Source organism: Meriones unguiculatus, chromosome 18 (genome assembly GCF_030254825.1).
Source record: "Meriones unguiculatus strain TT.TT164.6M chromosome 18, Bangor_MerUng_6.1, whole genome shotgun sequence".
NCBI classification, from domain to species: Eukaryota; Metazoa; Chordata; class Mammalia; order Rodentia; family Muridae; genus Meriones; species Meriones unguiculatus.
The window spans coordinates 25777159-25798421 of record NC_083365.1 but is presented as its reverse complement, the minus strand read 5'-3'; the positions used below and the strand labels follow the sequence as shown (position 1 = coordinate 25798421).

The following is a 21263-nucleotide window of genomic DNA, read 5'->3' as shown; positions in this document are numbered from 1 at the left end:
CCACTGTGGGTGGTGCTGTTAATCATGCTCATGGCTCCTGAAACCCCTTTCTTTTCACCCTACCAGTGTCTCTCTGAATCTGAGTCATCTTCATGATTCTCCTTCCTTCCTCCGCTGCTTATATTGTAGGCTGTAACTGGGATTGTACTTTTAACTACATTTCATTTTCACTAGCAAAGACACTGTGCTTTGAAAAATGATCCAAAGACTCGAGGAACCCTTTTCTGCCTTTCCAGTGCAGTTCTTTCCTTCCATGCTCTTAACCCTTAACCTTTTATGAATCTGGAGTATGGCTTGGCAGTGGTGGTGTATGCCTTGGACCCCAGCACTTGGGAAGCAGAGGAAGATGGATCTGGGGCCAGCCTGGTCTTCAGAGCTAGTTTTAGGACAGCCAGGACTACATAAAGAAACCCTGTCTCTAAAACAAAAAAGAAAGAAAAGGAAGGAAGGAGGGAGGGAAGGAGGGAGGGAGGGAGGGAGGGAGGGAGGGAGGGAGGGAGGGAGGGAGGGAGGGAGGAAGGAAGGGAAGGAAAAGGAATCATCCAGGGTGTGTGGTATGTAATTTCGACAATTACTCACTGTTGTCATTGAATATCCTAACCCTGATTACCTCCAGCACTGTCTGAAACTTGCAGTATATACACAGAATATCCAGCTGTGCTTTCTTAACCAGTATTAAGTAAGTTCAGACGTTCTGATGCCACACATAGCTGTGTGTTTCTTGTTTTGGAGACATAATCTCCTCTGCCACTTAGGGCTTCGTTCCAATTGTTTCAGAAATGTCACAGATCCCCTTATTTTACATTCCTTCCCAATATGTAGGAATCATAACAAAAAGTGAAGCACTAGGTATATATACAATATTGAAGATCCTGATAAGGAAATTAAGAAAATATTTGGATGTACACTTTTTGGCAGAATTATGCAACTTAGAGTTGTAAAACTGGATTAACCAGTATATCAGCATGGTTTTTTTTTTTCCTTTTCTTGAAAAGACAAATTCTTACCCGACATAAGGAAATAACTATAATGGTAATCATAAATTCAAATTAAAAAATAAATAGCGTATGATTTTTAAAAGTAAACTTTAAAAAACTATTAAGTAGTTCATCCAGACAGATAAAAATTACTACAACATTAGATGATTTCACATGCCTAACAAAGGGCTGAAGAGATGGTTCAGTGGTTAAGAGCAAAGTCCAGTCTTCCAGAGGTCCTGGGTTCAATTCCCAGCACCAGCATGGTGGCTCAAATGCCTGACAAAAACCCACTTTACGGAATTTAAAGGTTTGCCTGTGGGTGGATGCGCAGTGACGAGCAGAGTGTCGAAGGTGACAGCATCTCCGTGGGACATACCTTGATCAATTTCAAAACATGTTTGTGCTAAAAATGTATTTTAATGTTTCTTAGCAGTCATGTCCGACTTGCTGCATTTAAGCAACCTGAGTGAGAATGATGAAATTTCTGATCTCATTCTGAAAACTGAGGTGCAAAATGCAAAGCTTTTGTTTTCATTGTGACTCAACTGGAAGACTCTTCAGCACAACAGGGTCTGCAGGGCAGTAGGGTCACACCACCTCCTAGGGCTCCCCTGGGCCCCTGGATAAGCAATCAGTGGCCCCCTGTCCTTCCTCCAAGGTTTCCAGCCAGTCTTCAGGATTCACTCAGCTTCTCCAGTTTCATCCTCCTCCCAAATAACATGTCAGCGTCCTCTAACAACTTCTGTAAAGCACTTTGCAAATGCTGCTTTCTCATGTCTGGAGGAAAAGAACCTGTATTTGCAGTCTAGTTAGTGATTTAACCCAAGTAAAGCAAGAACCAGCTTTTCCCATGTTCCCCAGAACACACTGAAAGAATTGACTACCGTGTAACCCACACTGACTGCCCTCAATTCCCCCAGCATGACTTTCATTTCCTTTGGGTAACTTACATTATATACAGCTTTCCAGAGAAAGGTACACACACACAAGCACACACACACACGTGAATTGGGAGTGCAAACCATTTTCTTAAACTAATGATGTCTAGTCCTTTAACAAATATTGAAACATTTTAATAAACTTAATCAGATCATGATAAGCACTTTGAAGACCAAGACAGAGCTTGAGAAAATCTGTACTGTGAGTCTTTAGAGGTTTGTGGGGTTTTTTTTTTGGGGGGGGGGGATTACTACATTTAAAATCCTGAGTGGTTTATTTAATCAAAATGAAGACAAATTGTAGCTGCCATGTAGTATTTCCAACTATATGTTTTTCAAAGGGTTAGTTTTAGTTTTAATTATGCATACATCTGTATGAGTTTGCAGTGGGTTGTGCGTGTGAATGCTGTGCCGGCAGAGGCCAGGGGGAAGGTGCTTGATGCCCTGCAGCTGGAGCTCACAGGTATTTGAAACCAAATATAAGCCCACTGCGCTCCTAACCTGAACTATCTCTCCAGAAACTACATATTTTCATTGTTGAATTAGTACTATTAACCCTATCAAATTAAGTAGAATTTAATAAAGTCCCTTGTGTTAAATTCAGAGTTTGAATATCATGCCATGACCAAAAAAAAGGCTTTTCTGAACACACAATGCCCTTCCTCTTCTTGCAAATACCACTCCTATTCTCTCTGAAATGTCAGGGTCCAAGAGTGACAGCCAGCCACCTGAAGGCATTAGAATTGAGAGGCTGCAAATTTGGCATGGGGATGGTTGGTCCTGCCCGAGGCAGATCCATTCTAGAGCCGGGGTGTAATCGTCAGTGACATGAAAGAACTGTCCTTCCAAATGGCACCTGTTAGCCTGCTTCAGTCAAACTAATGCTTGCTCCATAAATAAGCCTAAAAGGCATTATGAATGTGTCGGGAGTGCTGGGTGATTGATCTGTGTAGCGTCTATCATGAAAATAGACCAAAGGCACCGGGGTTGCTTCCCTGTGGAAATCATGGTGGTAAATTGCCATTTGTGTCCCTGTTCCAGGCCTTGCTGATCAAATTGTGGATGTAACAACTTCACAGACTGAACTTTCAGTCTCTTGAGATCTTCCGCATCTCTCCTCAGAGCAGAAATACAACTGTGCCTTGCTCTGCGGTGCAGCCTCATGAACAGGCTCCCCCAGGGATGGCACTGTTGTCAGCCTTTCCCAGCCCTGACTTCTAAGGCTTGCTAATGTTCAAAGGTCCAGCTGGAAATGCTTTTGTGTTAGCTTGAAAGGTAAGGTAGGAGTGGCAGTGTAGGGACATAACCTGCCATTAAGGTTGAGGTGACAGGTTTAAACTAACAGGGAAAAGTCCCAGACTTTTTTCTTGTGAAAGTTTGCTAGTAAAGTCCTTGGGAAGTTTTTTTTACCTATCTCTCCTATGTGTGCCACAAGGTTCAAAAACCAGCTAGACTGCGTAGACAACCTAGGCAGAAGTTCCCTGTGACACTTCTCTGTCTGGCCTTCCACTGGTCAACAAATATTTAGCCATGCACCACCAACTCACAGGCACTGAAGGAGACAGGGTTCTTCCTTCATAGAACATACTGCGTAATGAGATACATACACACGAAACACAGATAAACATGGAACAGTAACAACTTCAGAACTTGACATTAGTAATCATCTTCCCGTCTTGTGTCTGAATCTCAAAGAACCAGAAATCCTGCAGCTCCAAGCTCTTACGTCCATATAGGTTTTATTATAGTATATATATGCATTTAATGTTCTCACTGAAAGCTAAACAGTAACCCTGGCTATTGTTCATGGAAGGCTTTACACATTATTGTTTATGAGAGGCTTTAGACACATTAGGAATCTAGATTTTTCATATTTAATGTGCAATAAGTGTCTAGGCCCACCTAGTTGTGATAACTAGCTGGTCATATTTTTGCTTATGGCCTATGCATGTATGAAATTTTGAAGGAATTAATACAAAATATTTTTAAAGTAATAATGGATCTATTTTTGCAGCAACCCTTTTTATAATGGACAGGGTAGGGGAAGTTTCTCTGCCTTTGGTATTAAATTTTATGCTATTAAGTTTCACTAGTTGGACAAAGATTTCAGCTGTGCCAACAGCTACACAAAAAGCAAAGGCCTTTTGTAAGCACAAGACACTCACCGGTTACCTCTGATATCAGCCTGCACTGGCCTCAGCCCAGAGTTAGCTCAAAACCTAAAAATAAACACCTATTAATCAGCTAATGGCAACATGGGTGACCAGTACTGTGAAGGACCTAAGTCTAACCTCAGTCAGTAGCTTCTCCTGTCACCTAGGATGAGTCAAGAGGCAGCTAGGAATGCCTCCAGAAAAGAAAGAAAAAAAGACAGTCTCGAGCTTTCCGAAATGTTTAACGTAACCCCATAACTGCTCTCCACATTGACAGTTGACTCTTCACTTGGCAAAACCAAAGCAACTGAGCCTGTTGCTTTGTGAGCCCTATCCTAGAGCCAGCTGGTGAGGCAAGGCTGCAGGTTTCCTCAGCGGCCAGGGCCAGCTCTGCCTTGTCTTGACTTTTAATCAAAAAACAATCAGAAGGGAACTCAGGCCTGGAAGTCCTTATCATCATAAAATTCAGCTAATGACTTCTTGCGAAGCTCAATGAAGTTGCCATGTAACTCACTAAAGGAAACTGTTCGCTGTTTACCTCGTGCCCACTGACTTCTCAAGGAATACAAATCGGAGGAGCCTCAGGGGAACTGTTTATGTATACATACTTTGTCTCCACCACTCAGGAAAATTGAGTCTGCAATATAGTTTTCAGGTTGCTTTTTTCTTTCTTTCTTTCTTTTTTTTTTTTTTGAAATGGCAGTCACTTTTTTTTTCTGTATGTGGTGGGAGTAGGGAGGGGATGGTTTGTTTTAGTGTATACATTTCTTTAATGTGTTTACCCCCAAATAAGTGAGCTGCAGTAGAGACTTTGGCCCCACACAAAGTAAATATTTAACTCAGGGATTCCACACAGAAATGGGCCTGGTTTTAAGCAGCTGAAGGACTGCCCTTGGGCAGAAAGGGCTGCCAGCATTCCTCATGCAGTTGGTAGTCTCCTTGGCCCTCAAAGCACCTTCTTCTGTGGTGTCACCCTCCACCCTCATCAACCCTGCTCCCACACACCTGCCCAGCCCTTTTCTGAAGTCTCACCATCCTGCTCTAGTATGAACCTTCTGCAGTCGTCCACATCGGCAGCTCAGAGCCCTCCCTCGCCTTTCCAGATAGAGTCCTCCAAGCCACAGCCCCGAAGAAGGCCGTCTATCCTAATGTCTCGTTCTTACCTAGAGGCTTCCTCAGGAAGGCAGAAGACTGCACTCTCCCAATTTACAGATGAGAGAAGGGAGCTGGTTCATCTAGGCATGCCAGTCACTTCTGTGCAATCCTTTATGCTGTGTGTGTGTGTGTGTGTGTGTGTGTGTGTGTGTGTGTGTGTGTTTTATTTTTAAGCATTTCATCTCCAACAGCCTCAGTTGCCTCAGCTGTCACTTCAGAAGAATGCTGTCTGAGGACCAGCTGTATCACTGTAAAGCTCTCAGAAACAGAGTGAGTGCTACAAAGCACTGTGCCATCGGCAGCTGAGGAGAGCGAAGCCTGGGTCACCAACTCATCCTGTCCCTTGACTGCAGCCAGGCAGGGTTGTGTACTCACTCTGGGTCCTGCAACAGTTACTCTAAGAAAGGGAGGTGGGGTCCTCTATCTCCATATATCTTTCCTGCAATTGTCTGACAGAACAACTTCATTAACCTCAAGGAAACAAAAGCAGCTTTAGAAGTCAGTTCTGGCCACTGGACCTCATTGTGTCACGCACACGCACACTGTACCCCCAAGACCAGCTTCAATGTCCAAAAGGTTTCTGTGTTCTCTCAGGGACAGGGCTAATCCCAAACTTCCACTATCACTGTTTCTCCAGTTATCTGGTGATTTTGTTATTATTTTTAATCTCCCTTCTAGAGATTTTAAATAATACTTTTAAAATGCTTTCTTAGGCTCGAGAGATACCTTAGTCAGTAAAGCGCCTCCTCTGTCAGCCTGAGAACCAGAGTTCAGATCCAGCACCCACGCAGAAACCAGATGCAGCTGTGCACAACTGTAACTTGTGCAGCAAAGATCTCCAGCTCATCGGCCACCGCACCTAGTGAAATCAGTGAGCTACAGGTTCACTGAGAAACCATGTCTCAATAAATAATGTAGAGTGTGATCAAGAAAGACAACTAATGTTGACCCCCAGCCTTGGCACACATGAACATACACACAAACAAATACATACATATGCAAAAACAAAGGAAAAATGCGGGGGGCAATGCAAGACACACCACCATGACTGCTGTTAAGTATATAACTTTAAACATTCACAATACTGTGCAGCAAAACCCTAGAACGTTTTTAACTCTCAAAACTGAAACTCTAGCCTCCCCAGCCCCTGGCATCTGCTTTAATTTTCTGTGCCTGTGATTCTTGGCACTGACATGCTGAGGTTCCTTGACATAGCTGTGCCCATATCAACAACACACATTCACTCTGGACTTCACTCCCTCTCTACCGTTGCTGTCTAGTGACATGTGACAGGACTTCTCTTTTAAAGGTTGAATAGTATTCTATTATCGTGTACCATGCTTTCTTTATCCATTCATCCGCCTATCTGGGAACATTTAAGTAGTTTTGTTCTCTTGTTTTCAAAGGAACATTGAAGCCATTCATTATAAAGAACCACACTGACCACAGGAAATGTACTTTGGATGTGCAGTGAAACTGCAAAGCAGTAAGCTGATTTTGGTTTGTGTAGTCCTTCCTTGTGTGGCTTGGGACCTAAATACAGAACTATGCATGATGGTGCCATGTCACCAAGAGCAGGAACCTGTATTGAAAGAACATTTAGATCACTGGCATCATGGGAGTTTTCCCTCTAGTCTTGGAGTTTCTCCTGGTCACAGGAAGCCCACCAGCTCTTATCTTCCAAGGCAGCTAAGAGAGCTGCCATCCCACTCTGTGGCTCCAGAGCTGAGCAGATGTCCAGATCAAATGCCACAGACGGTCAGGATCCTACAAATACGGTGACAATAAATGTTTACCAGTTAAAGTGTTAAAAGCTAATTTATGCTCATACCTTGAACTCCAGGATACGCTTTATCAATGTGGAAAGTAAGACAGAAAAAGAATTTTTTTAAAGGCTATTATTGGTGGTTCTTTGTAACATCCACATTTCTTAGAAAAAGGGTGTATCTACTTGGAAGAGGCTTTTGGTGAAGCAACTGCATTAAAGGAAGACCTTTAGCGTGAGCTTGGAAGAGAGAGAGGCTTCTGAGCCATGCTTCAAAGATCGAAAGATCTGGGAGAGTCATATTACAGGAGGCCTGTGATGCAGTTTCTCAGTGAAGGAGCCCTGCATGGGTCAGATCTGGACTGCCATGTCAGTTGGGCAGCATCATGCTTTGTTTCCTTATATCGGTAAGCTATCCAGCCTTTGTTGGCTAGTTTTATGTCAACTTGACAGTCTAGAGTTATTTGAGAGAAGTGAACGTCTATTGATAAAATGCCTCCAAAAGGTCAGGCTGTAAGCAGACAAGCCTGTTGGGCATTTTTTAAATTAGTGATCAGTGGAGGAGAGCCCAGCCCATTGTGGATGGTGCCATTCCTGGGCTGGTGGTCTTGGGTTCTATAAGAGAGCAGGCTAAGCAAGCCTTCTTATTGCTTGCAAACCAGTAAGCGGCACTCCTCCGTGGCCTCTGCATCAGCTCCTGGCTCCAGGTTTCTGCCCTGTTGGAGTTCCTGTTCTGACTTCCTTCAGTGATGGACAGTGATGAGGAAGCATAAGCCAAATAAACCCTTTCCTCCCCAAGTTGTTTTTGCTCATGGTGTTTCATCACAGCAGTAGTGACCCTAACTCAGACACCTCAGCTCCTTCTGGTACCTAGAGGCACGTCTACCTGGGAGGCTTATTGCAAATATTAGCTGAGATCATATGTATGACAAATTTAACACAGGATCAGACACATAATAGCTAGTCATTTTTAATCCTCTTCTTCATCAAGACCTTTAGCACAACCTTGTGCTGCCTTCTCAGCAAATATGGATGCTATTACAACTGGTACAGAGATATACATGCAAGCAAAATGCCCATAAAATAATAAGCAAATTTTAAATAAAGCTTCTGTTAACCAACCCATACAGCTTTTGTTTTAAATGATGTAATGCAAATAATGATCTTAACAAGAATATCTAGTACATATCAAATATTTGATAAGTACTACCGGCTCTTAGGATTATGGTTATGTTTTTATAATTATTGTTGATATCATTTTAGACAAAGAAATAGTCAAATAGTTTTTGTCTTCTAGCGGTCTCAAAGGGAGTTAGCATGCCATAAAAATAAGGCTGGATCGTACTCGGTCCTGAGTTAACTGCAGGGACATTAATTACACTGACTAGAACACCTTACACTGGTTGTAATAGAAAGAGAAGCAAGAAGTTGGTTCCTGTGCTCCAAAAGCCCAGGACTGATGAGTGAGTAGCCCTCTTGTAGGAGCAGCCCTGCCATCAGCTTCTATGTACTCCTGGACCCGCTGGTACCTGCCCACTGCCGTGGGACTGAGCCTTTTCAGCCCCCAGCACTTTCCTCTTCACTGAGTAATATCCCTGGCTCTGTAATGGCCCTTTATTCAGTGACTCCAGCAATAAGCCATTAAGAATCCAACCGGGCTGTGCCTTCACTGACTTAAAAGTTTTACAGCAATAAAATTGATGCTTCAAGTTCACATTCACGGTTTCCTTTTTGGCTTTCCTTTTCTGTTTTCTTATTTCTGTTTTTAACATTTTATTACATGTGACTCTTTGTGGGGAAAGGCAGGTTATAAACACATCGAAAGCCTCATGCCAATAGACAGAAGATATGATTCTCTTTCTTTTAAAGGGCCCTGAAGAAAATGGTGGAAAGGTGAAGCTCTGAGGCTGCAGGCCTCTGCTAACCTGTGTGACACAGGTCTCCAGGATGATACTTGTGGTTCAAGGAGGGCAAATCTCTGTGTCGTACACATGTCTGTTCATTTTAATAGTTTGGTATCTCTCCACTCATCTTAAACACCTTAAGGTTTGGAAAGGGAAAGAAAAATAAAACCTGTGGGAACAGTAGTACTTCATTTTGACTGATGTTTTTACAACCTTATCATCTAGATAAAAGCTACTGTAAACAAAAGCCTACCTACACTGATTGTATTTAAAAGAAGTAAAAGCCACCTGTGTGCCAGCAGTGAGCTTCAGGGGGTTTGGGTTTGGTTTTTCCTTCTTACCAACTAATTACCAAAAGTCCTTACAGCAAAAAGCTGCAACAGTTGTACTTCCAGGGACCAGTACTTTTGGTTTCTCCCAAACCGGAGGCCATAGCATCATTTTCCCATGACATCCTACAAATCACAAGGACCTGCAAACATTCTCCTCAATCAGACAAGGACAACATGGCCATAATGCAAGGCTTATTTTCTTGCTCCTGAAAGACAGATTATCTTCCCTGTGTAGTAGAGTTATCAGCAAAAGGGTTGTTAGGGCCTTAATTTGGAGGGTGAGTGTGTAGGGTCTTACAAGGCATTCATTCACAGATTCACACCCAACTAAATGAACACAGACTAAAGTCCTATGTGCCCTGAAATATGAGCGGCACTCAGACAGATTATATTCTAAAAGTACGTGTTTGATAGCTAGCAAACATATTTATATAGGTGTGTGAGAGAGAGAGAAAGAGAGAGACAGAGAGAGAGATTAATTTCTTCACTTTCACTTACCTGATCCTTTTTCTTGGCTTCTAATTTGTTTTTCTCATGTCCAACATTTTCTTTCATGAATATGAAAAACGGAACAGTTTTATTTGGGGTGTGGGGTGGGAGCTGATTTGATTAGCCAAAGAGATTTCCCTTATCATGAAATATTTGCTGTAAAGAAGAGACAATTTAACTACCCGTTTAGAGCAAATTGGGACCTTGCATACCTGAAGCGTTGTATCACACTTGCTTAATGATAGATTTATAGGGCAAGTGCACATCAGCCTTAATCCCTTAGTTATTTGACTTTGCCAGGGATGATTCCGACTTTTTTTAAAGCAGACTTTTATATATTCAGAACCTATAAATCTCCCAGTGCCTTGAGATAAATGTCTCTCTGAACTCTGAGTTACCCTGTGATCTGTAGCAAACTGAGTCAAAGTACAAGAAACTCCATCTGTCCTGCTCCTAACAATAAAAGCCTACACAAGGGCGGGGCGGAGGGACACATTTGGCCTAAGCAGTATTTGTATAATAAACTATTTAATAATGCTTCTCCAATATCTAGGAAGTTGGACGAGAGAAGCTGGGAAATAACTACAGAACTTACCAGAGCGAGTCGGTGGGCAGAGTGGTCAGTACCGGCATGGCTGCCGCTAGTCAGCCCAGGCTTTGCCAATCCAGTGATCACTATCCATTATGCCTGTCATATCAATTATGAATTCTCTGACACCAAACACTAAATCAGCTGAAATGATGGGTTTGCCTTTGGCATGTTTCCCTGGGGAAATAACTGAGAAAACATGTAATAATTCACACAGCCAATTTTGTAAACCACCCCCAACTTTTGGAAGAAGGCTGGGGAATAAATTCTAGGTGGAGTGATGTGATTTGCACCCAAGTGCGCCCGAAGCATTTGCTCATTCTCAGTACTTTGATGCTTTCAAAGTGGATGTGACCTTGGCACTATGTGAATTTGGAAGGTTTCTGTTTCTCTCATTGCCACATCGCTGCTTGTCCCATCTTCTTCTCCTGCTCTTGGCATCCTCGTTTGGAATACACCAGCCTTAATATTCTCAGAGTCTGCACCCACAGTTCCTGTGTCTCTCGGGACCCCTGATCCCACTCTTCATTCTCCCCACCCCTAAATGAAGTATTTTGGAAAATTTAAAGGGACCAATAGATGAATAAATACAACATTATTGAAGATCATCTTTCCTAGGAAGACTTGCCAAATAACACATCATTGATCTAATTATCTTCCTGTGAACCCTTTTCCATTTGGTTTATTCAATAAACTACATTTGGATTTAAATGAAGATAGATTTATTTCAACATCATTATTAAATTGTATGCCATTTAAGGAGAAAACCGTTTCTTTGGTGTCCTGTTACTTGCTATACAGGTCGAACGTGCAAACTTATATGTAGATTCCTGTTAGGTCAATTCAGAGATGCTGACCCTAGCCAGAAGTAGACATCTGTCCAAGAAAAGAGACTAAGTATCTTCTGCTTTTGCTCTCTGTTTCTCTTCTTTTGGAGAAAAATTTGTAATTAGGTGGAAAGACCCCAAGTATAGCATCGAAGAATACCCAATATAGAAGAAAGGAAGTAGAAAATAACCAGTTTTCAAGGTAGTTTCATGTGGACTTGGCAGTGTCCAATTATAGAAACAAGGAGAATTTCACGTCATTTCAACTGTGTTTGTATATGGATTTAATTTGTCTTCAATATAAAGGGCTCTTTGTTTTCTATGTGTCATGAAAGCCTAAAGTGAATCAGCATATTATTTTACAATTTTATAGAAAATAAGTTACATAGAAAAGATGAGGTCATTTGTACCCCTTTTTTGGTAGGGAGAGTTTGTGTTTAATTGCTTCGTTTTTAGGGTGTTTTCTTTTGTTGTTTTACTTTGTTTTGAGGCAGAGTCTTATATAGCCCAAACTGGCCCTTGAACTTATTGTGTATCTAAGGCTAGTCTTGAACCTGTGTTCCCCCTCCCTGCACCCCAGTGCTGGGATTCCTGATATAAACTATTAGGCCTACCTTGAAGTTGTATTTTTAATAATCAAGATCTATAAATTGAATGCGAAACCCATTACCAGGGTTCTCTTTCTTCAGTTATTTCAATTTGCAAACATTAACCTGCCAACCAAAAAAAAAAACCAAAAAAGTAAATGAACCAAGTTATTGTATTTTTATTTCGTTCTTACGTACTGGGAAAAGGGATATTTGCATTTTGAATTCAATTGACCATAGTGCCAGACCTTACGATGTCATATTACACGATCACTAATCTGTTATCACTGTACACATATTTACACACAGGCCTAAGGACACATACTTTCCACATAAACACGCACAGGCATGTTTCACTTGGCCTGAAGAGTTATTTACAACTCTGTCTGGAGATACATACAACAGTGATTAACAAGTGCACAGCCAATCTACAACATGTAGATTAAAAACTAAATAAACGGCATCAGAGTTTATTTTAAAACAATTACAAGATGTTTTGTGTTTCTCCTTCATCCTGAACTATGTGTTTGGAAACAAGGTCTTCATAAGAACCACATGCAGGTCTTTTGGACTGTGAAACGGGCCGTGTCCAACAACCACATGTCTGCACACATCCTTGGAAGACATGGAGACCCCACACAGCCACTCAGAATGAGGAGGGAAAGTATTTATGTGCATATGGATCCTATGTATGATTCTCTGCATTCCACTTTTTCTAGCTTTCATTTATTTTTGTTCTGTTTTTGACCGTGATTTGAAATTGAAGATTGGGGCCGGGAACAGAGATTTTGATCAATACAACTAGGTTGTTTTTGTTGTCTGATGACAATTCTCATGAAAAGAAACTTGACTGAAGTCAATCAGCCATGTTTGCCACCCTTCAAGTGAAGCTTATTTGAAGCTCTAGTTTCTAAATACACACACACACACACATGCATGCATGTATACATATGTATGTATGTGTGTGTATCTTTTTCCCATAGAGCTGAAAACATAGATACACCAAGTTAATGATACAAACATATGATGCATCACTATGCTAGATATAGGAGCCAATAGATAGATAGATAGATAGATAGATAGATAGATAGACAGACAGACATGGGATTTTAGAATTCACAGTGCCAACCCTGTTCAACCTTCTGTAGAAGAGGGGAAAATGAACAAACTCCACTTGCCAGGCTTCCTTGGCCTTCTGATTCCTCAGCTTGTTGTAACTGCCTCCCGCTGTCTGTCTCTATTGATCTGCACGTGCTCTGGTCGTGCATTGCTGAGCCCCTTCACAGTGGAAGCGTTTCTCTTCTCTACACTGGATACAGTGGGCCCTCCCTAACTTATGAGTCACCTCTGCTTTTCTATCTTTTCCAGGTGTTGTAAATATTTTTCAGAGTTGAATCACTGTTGTAAATTCCTGTGTACACACGAGATGTGATGAGAGACAGTATAGTGTTCTCATTATAAGAGTAAGCAATCGAGTCAGACTGTTCAGGTTCAAGCCTGGCCCTTGTAGTTTCCAAGTTTCTATATCTGTAGGATGAAGAAAATTGTATTAGGTACTTTGCTACTGTCATGAAAAATCATGACCCAGCACCAGCACAATGGAGCAGCATTGCAACAGGCAGGCATGGCAGCTGGAACAGAGTGGGTGAGAGTTTGTATCTTCAATGGCAACCATGAAGGTGAGGGAGCAAACTAGAAGTTATGAAGCCTTTTTAATCCCCATTAGCTGGGACCAAGTGTTCAAATGCCCAAGACTATGAGGAACATTTCTCGTTCAAAGCACCTCAGTGGCTGTGCAGCTTCTCGTAGGCTTGCAGTGGGGTTCAGTTTGTACGTGCAGAAGGGCTTGAAATACCACCTGCTGCGTAATAAGTATTGAGTCAGTACTCAGTGCCTTTCTGTTTGGAGTTACTGAAATTAGTGTATTTATATATGTATATAGTTATAGACCCTTTATAGTAATGACAATCGGTTAAACATCTGGCCAAAATTAATTTTTAGAAATGAGGATAGTAAACTGACTTCAAAAGCCCACTTGGGAACTGACTGGCCTAATTTGGCCAAGTTATACTGCATATTATGATCAGAAATTTTTAAGTTCTTGTCTCTGCCTTTTTTTCCAACCTTCTCCGAAGGTGATGGCTCAAGAAAAAGCATTAGTAGATCACCAGTAGGCCTCCCCTTTCTCTGTAAGTTATTTAAAATGATCTGAAGAGTTCCTGTGTTTTGGAATACTGGAGAGCTACCGCAGGAAGCCCTTTCATTCCATAGATTAGAAAGAGGAAGCACGTTCTGCCTGAATTGGGAACCCAAGTTATGTGGTGGAATGGATTTCTCAGGTACTTACAGAACACCTTCACCTGAGTGACCCAATCAATAGGATTTACCCTGTATTCTACGGAACTTCCGCTGTCTGCAACCCCCAGGATCATCTGAGGATAGCTCAGTTTTTCTAGAAAACTAAGAATTTACTCCCTAAAAGACCATTTTTTAAAACGCTCTCGGTGACAGTCTTTAAAAATACTTTTCAGCTTTCACTGCCTTTTAAAAACTGAACAAAATGTCCCCAGCATCTGTTTTTCCTAGACTATCCCCAGCATCTGCTGAGTGAGACAAAGTCTGTTTGCCCCTACACAGAACAGCCATGGGCTGTCACTGCTGTGGCTTTTTATGTCACTTCCCGAGCCATCACTAGTCTTGCCTTCAGCCAGCTCAGTGTCCCACCTTAATCTGCCTTCATCTGGGAATCTTTGGTCCCAACAGTTACTTAACATTTGCAGCCTTAGAAACCCTATAACCAAGTATCATGGAGAAAACCTCCATGTGGAGCACCAGAGTCTCAGACGCGCAGCAAGGATGGGCCTGGTTCACAGCCAAGAAGCTGTGATGGCAGAAGCCTCGGAGTTGCTCAGTAACAGGGCTTGCCTGGGTGTGTAGAGCTGGTGCGTACTGGTAATCTCCTTCTGTATGGATTCAAGGCTCATCTGTGACTGGAAAAGCCAATCTGTACCCACCAGGACCCTCTGTGCTGAGGATGTGAAGAATGGAAGTTGATTTATGCTTAACCTCAAATCTTCAGTGAATATTTGTGTTAACTATCTATCACTGTGTAGCAATTGTCTATAAAACTGTGGCTTAAAATAACCCACATTTTTCACAGTCTCTCTGAATTAGGAATAGAAGTACAGCTTGGCTCTAGACATCACACTTTCTGGCCCTCGACAGCCCTGTGCTTCAATCTTTTCCAGCCTGTAGCAGTGCAGTTTCAGCCTCACGTAAAGACAGACTGGGGCTTTCACTTTCCCCACTTCCTGAGTGGCTGAGACCAGGCTTAGTTCCTCATCGTGTGAGTATCTCCCACATAGCAGTTGGCCTCCACATATAAGCAGAAGAAGCAATAGCAAGAGCTTCAGCAAAATGGAGATCACAGCCTGTGTAACTTAATCATAGAAGTGATATCCTATCGCTTTTCTTACTGGTAAAACAAATCCTTACATCCATTCTACGGTGTGATGGTTTGAATGAGAATATTCCCCATAGGCTCATATATTTGTACACTTGGTCCCCGGTTGACAGTGCTGTTTGGGGTAATTTGGGAGGTATAGTCTTGCTGGAAGATATTACAAAGGATAGGCTTTGGGAGTTTCAAGACTCTTCTAGTTCACTCTCTCTGCCTCATGCTCGTGTCTGAAGGCATGAGCTCTCAGCATCCTGTCCCTACTCTCACCTGTTGCTTAGTGCCATTCCTCCCTGCCATGACGAACACCTATCCCGGTGGAACCATAAAGCCAAATAAACCCTTCCTTCTATAAACTGCTTTGGCCATGATGTCTCATCAACAGCAACAGGAAAGTAAGGGATACAGACAGTGACTGTACAAAGGCCTGGATGTCGACAGGCAGGGACCACTGAGGCCATTACAGACATCTTCCTGCAACGTCGTGTCTCTTGAACTCGCAGAGGACTCCCGCTCCACCATCGCTGGGGGCACCGTTCTTCCTGTCCATGACACTGGCGACTGCTTTCAGTTGTGGGAGTTCTGAGTGGGGTCTGATGCAGTTGCTGAATGTCTTCCCTCCTGGCTTATTTTCACTGTGAGGACAAACCGTATGTGCAGGGATAGGTTAGTTACAACTTTGCTAAGGACTTTCACACTTCTTCGACGTGACTAAGTGTCACCCGTATCACAGAACTCAGTCTGTGGGTGCTGTCCACCTGCACACCACACATCCAGCTCCAGAGAAAGGAGAACCAAGTAGGACAGATACATGGATCTTCTTCAAAGCAAACAAAAACAATATTTGGCCCCCATAGGATAACGGCTATGCTTTTCAGTCCCTTCTACTTAAAAGATACAAAGGGACTGAAAGCCACTGTGAATTCTGTTATCAACATTTAAAAAAAAAAGGACAAGATAGATTGCCCCCTCCCCACCACTTCGAACAGCACTTGCTGGGTCACACCCTCCTGTGGTCTTCCCACAGCCCCTCAAGGCTCCAGGCCTGAGGCCGTCCAGAATACAGGCCAGAGTAGGGTTACTCTGACAGCCACAGGGTCCCAGGGGACGACAGAAAGGAACCAAACAGGCAGGGCAAGAGCCCTGCACAGAATTCTCCATCTGTCTTCAACACAGAATTCTTGAGGACCGCATCCTGCTTGCCCACGCTCAGTGAAGAGGTGCGTGTGAAGAAACTGGTCTCTGTAGAATGAAACAGTGGCATGAGTGTGAGGATCCGTGACACGGCACAGAGCCTTGGCATCCTGGAGTCACAAAGAATAGTGGGCAGTCTAAGGACATAGCTGAGTGGTGGCAGGGGGCAGAGCTCACTCACTGCGTGTGTATGTAGCTAGATTAGTTAGCCTCTCAAAAGAAGGGAATCGGTGAGGATTTGTGTAAAGGATCATAATTCATTTGTATTGGTTCATTTACTTTTCTGAGACAGCATCTCAGGTAACCCAAGATGGCTTCAAACTCACCGTACAGCCAGTGGTGACCTTCACCTTCTGACCGCCGTGCCTTCGTCTCTTAAGGACTGGGATTACAGGCATGTGCCACTGTGCCTTGTTTATACCGTACAGCAAATCAAACCCAGGTCCTCACGCATGCCCCGCCTGGACCCTACTAAGCGCTATCCCAGCCCTTCAAGCATCTTAATTAATGAAAGCCAAGCCTTTGTTTTTTTAGATCCATTCACACTGCTTGGTAAGGCAACTCACTTTTTGTTTCCAAGATGTTTCAGTTACAGGGGGGAAATGTGTTCAATCAAAACCTGAATCTTAGCTTTAAAACCGCCCTGATTTTGCACTTCAGAGACATGGTGTAGAGTTCAGAATGGCGGTACGGGCCTGTAATCTAAGCACTTGGGTGGTGGAGGCAGAAGCATCAGGAGACCAAGGTTGTTTTCAGCAATATAGCAAGTTCAAGGCCAGCCTGAGCCACATGAGACAGAGGAGGGAAGGAGAGGGGAGAAGGAGAGAGAGAAAGGGAGGGAGAAGAGGTGCACAGCATGAATCCGCTCTCCAAGAGTCCTCTTGAAATTGGTGGTCTAAGAGCATGTTGCTATACTCTGTTCATTTATAGGTCAGACATGCTCTGTTATCTTGGCAGATCCCCAGATAACCTAGGATTCTCCTCTGAGTCAGTTCCAACTGGGAACTGACAGCTGTTCTCTGTCAATACGGCCCCAGAACTGTCCAAAGCATTCTTGATAGAGTCTAGTTAGCACCAAGGCGCTTCCCCTTTTTCTGATTCAATTCTGCTGTTCTCGCATCCTATTCAGCAAGTGGATCACCACACATACCACTTGTACAGTCAAAGACAGCCCAGGTTCCAATTGTGTTTTCCACTTTTTAGTTGTGAGTTTCTAGGCAACCTACTAAATGACCTTTTGCCTTAGTTTCTTCATTTGTAGAACAGGGAGTGTACTTCAGTCTAGTTCACGGTATTGGTGCAAGGATTGAGTTTATGAGTTGAAAATGTTGATACGTATATATTATTATGCCTGGAAATGTTATGGAAGCATTAATGCAGTGTGAGAAGCCCATATACTAAGTATTGGGGCTGGAAGTGCTTCAGGTTTGGGTTCCTTTAGGAATTTTGGTAGTTGTGTCTGTATAGTTAGATATCTTCTGAGGTGAGATACAGGTCTAAACACATTTATGTATGTTTTCTATATAGTTTCTACATTTAGCCCGAAGGTAATTTTAAACCACATTTTCAGTGTTTCTGCTTTCACTATGACCTGTACCACAAGGTCAGTTGTGGAATTTTCCACTGCGGAGTCATGGTAAGAGCTAGTTCATTCCAGGTCACTCCCAATGAGAGCATGTCGAGTCCACCAGCGCTGCCGTCTCTAGAGCAGCACTGATGCAGCAAACAGTGGGGCCTCTGTTTCTGACCATATCCTCCATCTTGTCCCAGAGACTAGCAGCCACGAGCTAGGCACTGTCTTATGAAAAAGCATTGAGGATATGAATGGAAACAACATGTGGTCTTCGCCCCCATCCGGGTCCCAAGATAAAAAGACATGAAATGATGAAGTAGAGGGTGGTCCCTGGGAGACGTAGGCACCACAGCCACAAAAAACACCCAGTGTTAGTACCGTGATCTCCTGTTTCGTGTTTCTAAGTGTCCTAAAGTGGCAGGAAGCCAGACAAACACTTACTGCCTTTTTAAAGCTGACGTTATTTAGTAATAAGTCCCCCCTTCACGCCTTCAAGCGCTGTGGGGGCTCTTGACCTTTCCCATCTTTCTCAAGAGGTAGTCTTCAAATTTACCAGTTTGGTGGTATTTTATTCGTAAACAGAATACTTCTTCAGTAGTGACTCTCATCTTAGTCTGTTGCTCAAGGAGATAGAAACTGCAGTGGGGAATGCTTAAAGAATAGCAACTGCCAAATCATAGTCACCCCTGAAAAGGATCGGAGACCATTCATTTGTTCGTGCACTGAGTGCCTCTACCTGTAGTTGAGCCTCCGAAGGTCCAGGCTCTAAGACATGGTTTCACATGTTAGTTCAGGGGGGCTCCCTGTGGTCAGCTTTTTCATAAATCGTAATCTGCCCAAAGGCTGTCCTGCCAGCCAGCATCTGATAATCCCCGCAGCCTGAACCTCCTGGAGAACACTCAGAGAAGCACGAGGGAGCAAAGCCACATGCTGTTCTGTCATTATAGTTCCAGATTTGTCCCCTTCTGAAGTCTGTACTATCTTTGCCACTTATGAACCCTGTAGTGTAAAAGCCCTAGCAGTCAGGACATGCAAGGAGAAGTTACGTTTACTCGTTTTTACTTAGTCAGACAAAATGTTTTCAACAGAGATTTTGAGCTCGTGAGAACACTGGTGCTTCCTAACTCTCTCAAGAACCTTAAAGATAAATGGGAGAGCCCTGGGGAAAAGTAGACCACCCCACATCCAGGCTGCTGTCTTGTGGGACTCCTGGTGCTGAACTACTACATGAAATGTTCAGGTTCACAATCCTGCCAAAACCTTTGTGGGTTGCCGGATTTCAGTTGTTGCCTCCCAAGTGAAATAAGCCATTTTCTTGAGCATGGAGGTGTTCCCCCAGCCTGGCCTCTCTGTCTAGAAAGGGCCGTTTTCATAAAGAGCTGTCATGCTCCGAGTCCTTTGGCTTGTGATTTAGCTGTTCAGGGGAAGTGCAGGCTGCTGTTGCCCGCTCAGTGCTGGTGATGTGTGTTTTTTGTTTTATTAAATCTTTAAAATACCAGGCTTGTTTTTTATGATCCCCATATATCCTTTTGTTCTTCTTCATGACTGGTTAGATCACACTCTTGCTCCCTTAGTAAAAATATTAGTGCCTTTCTGAAGAACACTGTGGTCTCCAGAGTGGCTGCCTAATAAAGAGGAGAACTGTGTGGAGCTTGCCATCAGATTCATGGAGGCCTTGGTGCAAGCGTGTTACAGTGGCATGGTTTAGGGTCTACGAGAGGGCACAGAGATGAAGGTTCTTTGGACTCTTACCCAATTTGCCTTGATAATTCTGACATCATTTGGCACAAGTGTCAGAATTCGTTTTGAAGTTAAGCTGCCAAATGGCTTATCTTCTCATTATGGACTGTGTTTGTGTGTGTGTGTGTGTGTGTGTGTGTGTGTGTGTGTGTGTGTGGTGTAAGAGAGAGAGAGAGAGTAAAAGTTTCTAAGAACCAATCTGTTAAGTTGAAGCCAACTCTTGTCCAAGCATGGTCTTGAGTGTCCAGGTCCTGGCACTCAACACTCAATGCACAGGGAACATCCCCGCTCTGCATCTCACGGGACCCAATTCAAAAGATTTTTCCTACTCAGAGGAGACGCAAAAAAAAGGTTGAATTAGGTTAAATTATCTTGAGTACAACTGGGCTAACTCACTAACGTGAGTCCCCAATAAGCCAGCCAGCCCATGACATCCAACTGAACTTGTTCCCGTGCGCTACAGTGTCTCAGCCCATCCTGTACTGTTAGTTTTGGCAAGTACACCACAGCAGACAATAAATCATGGAAGGAAAAAGCTTTTGGCCTAGCATGGTTCAGCCTGCTGTAATGCTAGAATACAGAAAGCAGTTCTGTTTTTACACATCCTTTCACTAACCCAACATTCATAATTTATGATTTCACTGTAAAATTCCTGCAACACTACACCAAAAGTAGCCCTGCCCTTTAATTAAGTACTCTCGGTAGGGAGAACGTGGAACTGATGTACAAACCGTCTCTCTGTGCCCAGTGATTGATAGTGATTACATCTTTATGAACCCAGCCTACAGGTCTTAGCTTCCTGATGGGTGAAGCCGTCTGTGCAGCCACTTCCTGGGTGTGCCTGGCAGGGATCACGCACCGAAGATAACTTGGGGTTGGGGCAACGTAGACATGGTTAGCTTTAAAGCCTACATCTGTGTCTCCAGACTTAGTCACAAGTCTCTGTCACTATCCCTGGTTTCTGTGGGAGCTTACGGTCAGGTTACACCCTACCTATGCGCTTAGGTAGCAATTCAGAGTATGGAGTGTTGAGAAGAGCTCTCTTCAAGGCATCCTAGTTTGACACACAGTTTTTTGTGGTTTGGTTTGGTTTGGTTTGGTTTGGTTTGGTTTGGTTTGGTTTGGTTTGGTTTGGTTTGTTAAGCTAGAAATAATGAATATCAGGAGTTATTTCTGGCCACAGTGGTACTTGAATTAAACATGATAGCCCGAGAAACGCCTTCATGTGTCCCATTGTTTTAAGTTATTTTGCTAACCTGCTACACAGCCCAGATGGGCTTCAAGCTGATGGAGCCTCCTGCCTCCTGAGTGCCGTGCTTACAAATATATACCACCGTGGCCAGTTGTTCAAACATTCTTTTCCTTCCTTTGTTAGAAGTTTAATTTTTAGAGTAGCACCAGGAAATATTAGAAGACCGGCCTCCCAAAGCCAGGTGCTCCAGCTCCTCGATGTTTCCCCTTCAGTTGTAGTCTTCCTCCACTTAGTGATTGCTTCAGCTCATACCCATGGCCCTTTATTGAAAGATGTCATAGGTGAATCTAGATCCCCTAGGCTCCTGGGAAGAAAGGAAACAGATCTG

The 21263-nt window shown here is 43.2% G+C and overlaps 1 protein-coding gene across 6 annotated transcripts in view; it reads left to right on the top strand.

Moving 5' to 3' along the window:
- Cdin1 (CDAN1 interacting nuclease 1) overlaps positions 1 to 21263 on the top strand; it is a 211120-nt gene that overhangs the window by 187826 nt on the left and 2031 nt on the right. The window lies entirely within an intron of this gene.